Here is an 8770-nt window from a genome sequence, read left to right as displayed (position 1 = left end):
TGATATAAAGAACGATGAAATCCGACCTCTCTAGCTCCGGGATTTGCCAATAATGCGAATAGGAAGAACAACGTAGTTTGCAATCTCTTTTGAGTGTATTAGGTTTATAAAAAGTGTTTATGAAAGATGACGGCGTAATATAAATACTAATTCGCATTATTAACAAAACCCGTCGAGATATAACCCGTTAACCGACTTACTTGATCGAGTAACTAACATACTTGATCGAGTGCCACTTACTCGATCGAATACCAAGGCTACTCGATCGAGTACCCTACAGACAGAACACTGTTTCGTAAATCAAAACATGCTTACTCGACAGAGTAAGCCCCACTCTATAGAGTACCCAGAGACTCATAAAACCGTAGTATTACAGTCTTCCCTCCTTAAAAGGAACTTCATCCCCGAAGTTCAACCCATACTAAAAAACAATCATACTAACTCGATCAAGACACAACCACGCAACTAAGAACTCAAAACAAAACTCCAACCTACAAGACATGAACTCGTAACACCAATTCCACCAACTATTCCTATATCCACAACATGACTCACGATATCATATCCGCCACATTATAGCCTCTCTCGACACTAACTCCATACACTAGCAACTACCATCCAAAAACGCTTCTAGCTCCGTTTCACTAACATATTATCCACCAGCAAATCCAAAATCAAGACACCCATAAACATCAAACGGAATGTTACATTCTACCACCCTTAAAAGGAACTTCGTCCTCGAAGTTTACTCACACTTATAAACATCATCACCCAACTGCCAAAACTATGGAACTCATAATCATCATCATCCAACTGTCAACACTATCGAAATATTCTCACACTCGTAAGCATCACATTACTACAAGCACGGCCATGGCCCTTTTAACAATATCAACCACAATATATACAAGTCCATTTATTATGCTACATCAACACTCTACTTCTAATTATACTACCATATGCACAACCATCAAAATCTCTTGTATCTCATCCTACTCGTCTTAAGATAAATGTTACGTCCTCGTAACTCACTATACTAAATTCTAGCTATATCTTCTCATTATCCTTATCACCACCGCATGTCAAAGATAACCACCTATAATCTAAACACTCGCCATGCATATATCTGAGGCTCTCTTACTTAAACAACTCTCATACTTCAATTCACTCGTCACACCACCTAATCTATACCTCAAAATCTTTAGCTTAACCAAAACTCCAATTGTTCCCTATTACTGCCAAAACGACATAATCCTCTATACCTGCACCTATCTCCATACTCATAACTCACGATCCATAATTAATACATACACTCACACTAGATCCTCAAGTTCTTTTCTTTCATTACCGCAAAACTCATACATAGCTTAACATGACACTAATTCCCAACACCCTACACTCACTGTCCCAAAATCTGATTATGAACCACCTGCAGCGTCCAGATCAGTACAACACATGTTCCCCAAATCACTTGCCATGACTGTGTCTACCGATTCCTCATCTACAACAAGATCAACTATACTGTAACAACTTCTGTCAACTGTGTCCCATCAACAGAATATCACTATACTATGACAACAACGAAAACATATACAACTCTCTTTCATACCATATTCTACCCTCATTCCCAAACTTAAACTGGTAAGAAACATCAATAAACAAAACAACAGTCTACATGTTTAACCAAAAACTCACAAGGAACAGCAGCAAACAAAACAACAATCTCTGTATAATTGGTATGTACTTTCGAAAACTCGTATCATAATCATCTCGCCTACTCCACCACAACCGGTGACGGCATCGCAACACCGCCACCAACAGCAACACCGCAGTGCGAAAATACCCGCATCACAACACTAAGTACCGTGCCCGGATCACCACCCGAGGCACCACAACCACACTGATAGACATCGCAACATACACAATCCCATAAACACTGACTCAGAAATAACTTCTCGGACAAGAAAACTTACTCAAATCCACTTTACTGAATCACAACGCAACATATTATATGAATAAACAGATAAGCACCTCCTGAACATCATTCCTACCATTTCACGGAATACACATGTATTATAAATACACATACAATTATAACTAACCACGCCAGATCAATCGAATTATTACCATTTTTTTATTCAATTAGGTTACTGTACTCAACATATAGAAAATTCAGATAACAACTTTATAATTATCACACCATACTACTTCTTGTGAGGTCAAAACCTCACACAAACATTTATACACATCATAGACCCGTAATCACATTCAACTAGTCAATCCTGATCACGTAAGTTACCACCCGACAAAGGCTACCTCTCACCCGAGCTTAACTCGTATGCCCCTCATGACACATTCTCCCATTCGCATAACCATCACCTCATGCCAAATATAACCATACCATTACTATTCAACTATTAGCAACCGCCCCATCTAACCACATCTTATACTTCCCCACAAACGTACATATCAATCCGGCCTCTACAAAGTCAACCTCATTAGAATTGCTATCTTTCTTATCTATCACCATCCTTAACCACTAGTGACAACACCTCAACACAACCATCGTTCGGACATCAAGCCTCCTACACTCTTCTCTAAACATCACGGTTTCTTTCCTAACTTTGGCTAACATCCTAAATAACGAACATCAAACCCATCAACAAAATTACCTCAACATTATTCCCCATACTATCTTAATTGTATTGTCATCCAACTCTCCCCCAAATATCTCGTATCGTGCCAATACTCCACCAACTTCTTACTCCCTTAATTCCTCGAAACTCATGATTATCATGTCGTCCTGGAACTCCTATATAACTGTTAACTCAAATCCTCATGATAGTATCATACATCTCGACGATTCCTTACCTGTATATCACATAACTCTGGTGAACATTTTCCTAGTTTTACTCCCCTCATTATTTTCTTTTTATACTCGACAAAATCAATTAACCATTTAACTCCTTATTACTTCTACTTAATTCTTTAATGCTCCGGTTACCTTCTCATTGCTCCAAAACTCACATCTCATTATTTGATATCAGCATCATCTCACTATTTCTTGCTATCACTCACATTGATCATCAATAATTTTGTTTTTCCAGAATCCCAAAACTCATTTCATATTGTTACTTGCCCAAGGAAATCACGCATTAGTTTCACCTTTTGATAATACAAATTCCCAAAGTCACTCACTATCTGCAAATCCACGTCGCGTCATGTCTCCATTAAGTTCACTATATGCAACTCTTCTCACTCCCTCTAAAACGACCTTTCGTTACATATATCCTTATCCAACACAGTTCCTAACCATCTCCCTCCATAATTCCTTACGCATCTCAAGTTGCTACTATCCACATCCTTCCTTTCAATCTCTTCATTCTCACGTTCCTTAGACTCACATCATCCCTTGCCCACACTCACTTACTTTAACATTACTCAACACACAACCATATCGCTCACCTTACCCCACAAAACATGCTTCATGCCTCAATAAGCCATACCGATCTTCCTTTTCTCTTCCCACTATCTATCACAACACATATAACTCATGTCTTCCCACTGAACTCATACTCACCACAGGTGTCACTCCTTACATCATAAGATTGAGTAACTTACGCATCAGGACCAACACATACGTGAAATAACGCATAAAGAAGCAAAAGAACACCTTTAAATTAAACATAACAGGCAAGAGAGTCAAAAGATAAGCATATGACCCAAAACAGGGGTCACTAGATCGAGTACAGGCCACTCGATCGAGTGAGTGAGTTACTCGATCGAGTGAGTGAGTTACTCGATCGAGTAGGTGAAGGTCAGAGACACGTATAACAAATTACTAAGGCTACTCGATCGAGTAAGGGCTACTCGATCGAGTACCAAGAGGTGCACTCGATCCAGTGGCCGATCGAGTACCCTACGCATTTCTCAGCACTGTCCAGTTTTCGTAAAAAGGTTATAACTCACTCGTTTATCGGTCATTTTGGGCGTGTGACCTATCGTTAGAATCGTAAAAGAACAAGTTATCACCTCCAATTGGAATCACCTCAAAATCATTTATGAATCTCAAGGTATAACAGTTTAAAGACAACTTTGTTGAAATCAGACGACATAACTATTTGACTTTTACTTCCAAACAACTTAAACAACAACAAGGTAGACAAAAACAACTCAATACTCATAAAATCAGTATCTCTAACCACATGTTACTATCTTCAAAAGCCAAGCAACAACATCCATTATGCACATACATCATTCAACATACCAAGTATATATTACCTACATGTTTTTATTCTATAACTTTACTCAACCAAAATCACAAATATATAACATCAAGTCTCCTATTCACATGTTACTAGCATATCAACATTATAAAATCTCGTCCATCATACAACATGCTTTATCCGAAATCATATTATCATGCAACAATTATTCATCTTTTTCCACCAATTATTCACGCTCCTACTCAAACTCTCAGCTATATAAACTCGTACAACACTACCAACAACATATATATATATATATATATATATATATATATATATATATATATATATAGGGTCAGGATCCGGTGAGAACCACTAATATAATGAGAACCGTGAGAACCCTTACTAAATCATCCTCAAATCTTGTTCCGAAAGTTTTGATGGATCATTTAGCCTTAGTTTAGTTTATTCAAACACATTTTTAGTATAGCTAAACAAAATTTATTGTTTTATTAACAAAATATAAACTTAATGTGCAAAAATACAATTATGTATAATAAAATGGCTATAGATGCACTAAAACGAATACTATTTGCATGAAAATTATTACGTGCATGAAAATGATTACTAGGTGCATGAAAATATCAAGCTCTAGGTGCACGAAAACGAGTTCTAGGTGCGTGAAAATTGTTAAATACATGAAAAATGGCTAGTAGGCGCATGAAAATTAATAAAATGTTTCTCGTATCGATTCCGGTCAATAATTTATACATTTTGGACCAAGAGATATGTTATCTAGGCATAAAATTCTATGCCGAATCCAAATATGTTGTTATTTTTAAGAAAAATAATCCGCAAGGTGGAGTTCTCACGGTTCTCATTATGTTGGTGGTTCTTATAGGATCCCAATTCTATATATATATATATATATATATATATATATATATATATATATATATATATATATATATATATATATATATATATATATATATATATATATATATATATATATATATATATATATATATATATATATATATATATATATATATATATATATATATATATATATATATATATATATATAGATTTAGGATCCGGTGAGAACGAACACTCGGTGAGAACGATGAGAACGCACTAATATAAGGTCAATATTAACTACTGACACCAACTCTCACATACATTATTCCGTACTTTACTCTCCCCTGTTACTCACTTCCCACTATTAAATGATGTCGGCGTCGGAGTTTCCATCACCACCGCCGTCGGCAACGCACTTTCCACCAACGTTTTCTCTTAAACCGCTGTTGTCCACCACCACGCTTCATCTCTCTTGACCACCCGCAAACTCCATCATCACCCAACCGTTACCGTCGCCGCCTTCCAAAATATTTTCCATCCGACACTCCTCCTTAACCGCTAGCTCTCCGTCGTCGACGTTGTCAAGTCCTACTTTACTCGCCTCCACGACCAACGCTGGCGGCATCACTATCTACCCTGATTTAATAAACTCAGACTAACTTGGTTGCTGACTCAGTGCAACATTCAACATTTCAATCGCTACAACCACAAAAGGTGGATTGAAACCGTTGCATATGAAGAAATAAGAGTTTCCAACATTCAATTATACAGTTTGAACCGAGCTATGGACCGAGCTATGGAGCATTGATTTTGAGTGTGGTGAGGAATTCGTTTAATCTTTTGATTGCACTTGATTGTGAATTCCTTTAAGCAAATCGAGCATTGACACCAATCCACCATTGAGCATATACAGCTTAGATTGGAGGCTTTTCAGCTAGAATTATGGTTTATAATTTGGGGATTTTTTTGGATGTTTTTTTTTTTTTTTTTTTTATATGAGAGTGTATCTAGATCAAATATTGGTGTATCTAGAATAATATTCTGTGTATATAGATAATTGGGAGTTTTTTTTGGTATCATAAGCTGGGAAAAAAATGTACGGAGTATTTGTATTGTTGACAACGGGGTATGTATTCAGATCGGACAATGGAATTCCACAAGAAATGGCCAGTTCATGAGTCATTTTTGAGGTGGGTATACCAATGATGTTCTTCAACTTTCCTAGGCGCAATAACTCACCTATTCTAGCAGCAACATGTTTCGCAGTAGATCCAGTTCCTAAGCCGATAACCATACCTGATTCGACATATTCCACTGTCTTATATGCTGCAATTTTATTCATTTCATCTTGGGTTAATATCCCTTGAGAAGACGACCCATTCAATTTGGCCTTTTCCATGTCTGCTTTATCTGTGCAGTTACACTACAGTTAAGAAACATGTGTGTGGACCTCAGTTGGCAGAATTAGGATTTTGTGAAAGCGGTGCAACACAATTCAAAGTATATCATTCTTTTAGGGACACCGGAATTACTTAGTACAGAGTAATTATTGTATGATTTATCGTAACAAAATTGTAAATAATAGAAAGGTATGGAAAAGCTCACTCCTTTCCAACTGATAAACTAGGTAAAAGAAATGATTTTCTTAGTTATCATTTCACTATCATGCAAATCATCTAAGGAAGTCAAGCATAAACTTGAACAGTTGTGAAGGCATCATAGGATGGCGATATTCTCTGACCATAGACTTGTCGGAGCTCTGATGTCTTGTTACCGAGTCGTACTTTACTCACTCACGCATAAGCTTATACCGGTCTCGCTCACCATCAACCATAACCACCTCCAACAACAATTAACCCTATGACTACCACCACCGCGAAATTAGTGTATTTGGTTTATTTATTGACGTGTCTCAAACCAACTTTTATGTATCTAATAAATAATTTTGTGTATCTATATTAGACACATTAAAATAGTGGCTAGATACATCAAATAATAAAGTAGATACATTAAAAAGATGGGAAGAACAGAACAGTGTGGACATGAGGCATTGTCGGCGTCCACGGTGGAGAGGATAAGCACGCATAACCCATTGTAAATTTGCTGGCGATTTGGGACGCAGAGATTTAGGGCGATGTGGGATGCGGAATAGGGCGACAACGGTGGTCATCAGACATTAATCGGTCTTCTTTCTCACTCTCTACTCTGGCAAGGCGGCTCTGTACTCCGGCGAGGTGGCCGGCGATGGGTTAGGTGATCGATAATAATGACGGAGGTGTTGGGTTAGATTGATAAATATTCGATTGGATTTATTGGGAGACCGTGGGGAATCGAGGTCGAAGATAATCAGGTGATTGGGAATCGTTGCCGGCGTAAGGTGGTGGTGAGGTTATTGCCGGCGACTGGTGATGGTGATGGAAGAACATGAGAAAGAAGATGTGGGTTGTGGTTTGTGGTTTGGGATACAGGAGAATGAAATGTACTAATGATCTAATAAGGCCTGATCTACTAATGACGCTTAGATTGATTTTAATCCATTGGTTAGTGTGCGTTCTCACCGTTTGCACCGAGTAGTCGTTTGCACCGGATCCCACCTCTCTCTCTCTCTCTCTCTCTCTCTCTCTCTCTCTCTATATATATATATATATATATATATATATATATATATATATATATATATATATATATATATATAGAGTCGGGATCCGGTGAGAACTCCTAAATATTTGAGGATTGAGGATTAGTGAATACAATATCACGTTTCTTCAATACAATATCACGAAAAATCGACCTTTGCCAAAATTTTTTTTTTTAAAAAAAAATTATAATTTTTTTTTCTCGTACGGGTGTTTTTTTTTGTGATATTTTATCGAATAACCCGTGATATTGTATGAACAACCTATGCTATTGTAACGAAATCCTCAATCCTCAAAAAGATAGTGTATCCTCACATGATCCCATTCTTATATATATATATATATATATATATATATATATATATATATATATATATATATATATATATATATATATATATATATATATATATATATATATATATATATATATAACTCAAACCAAACAAATTTTCTTTCCGTATTTCTATAATGCCATATCGTAAAACAACTATCATGCTTTCAATCAATAACTTAAGAAATCACATCATCACCATCTTTTTCTACACATTCCCCATTCTCCACATACTTACATCCACTGATTCATGCCACAAATCACTATATAGGCACACAATTCACAAGATAAACACATAGCGATCCCGACTCATATCCCATGGTGACCGGTTCAAAATTGTAGGGCAAGTTCGCGACTTTAGGACGTCTCCCAAGTCTTTGCATTAGCTCCTACAACTTCTACCCGGGTTCATTTTATTTTGACTCCCTATATTCATTAGGTTCATTGGTTACAGGTTTCAAGATCGTCGCTCTGATACCACTTTGTAACACCCCCATACTCCAAGTGCCTTACCAGGACCACTTAAGGTATGAGAACGTCACCATCTCGGTTACCCGAGGCAATGATAACCCAATGACAATGAAGAAACATAATTTAAATAACAATATAGTTTAAAGTGATTACATGTTCAAAACCAAAACTGTTAAACTTAAATACAAGGTCCTCAGACGATCTACTGATAAAACTATCAAAGTTATAAAACATCGTCTGACACAGCGGAAGACTTC

This window comes from Silene latifolia, chromosome 11 (genome assembly GCF_048544455.1).
Source record: "Silene latifolia isolate original U9 population chromosome 11, ASM4854445v1, whole genome shotgun sequence".
Classification (NCBI taxonomy): domain Eukaryota; kingdom Viridiplantae; phylum Streptophyta; class Magnoliopsida; order Caryophyllales; family Caryophyllaceae; genus Silene; species Silene latifolia.
Note: the sequence above shows the minus strand (reverse complement) of the source record.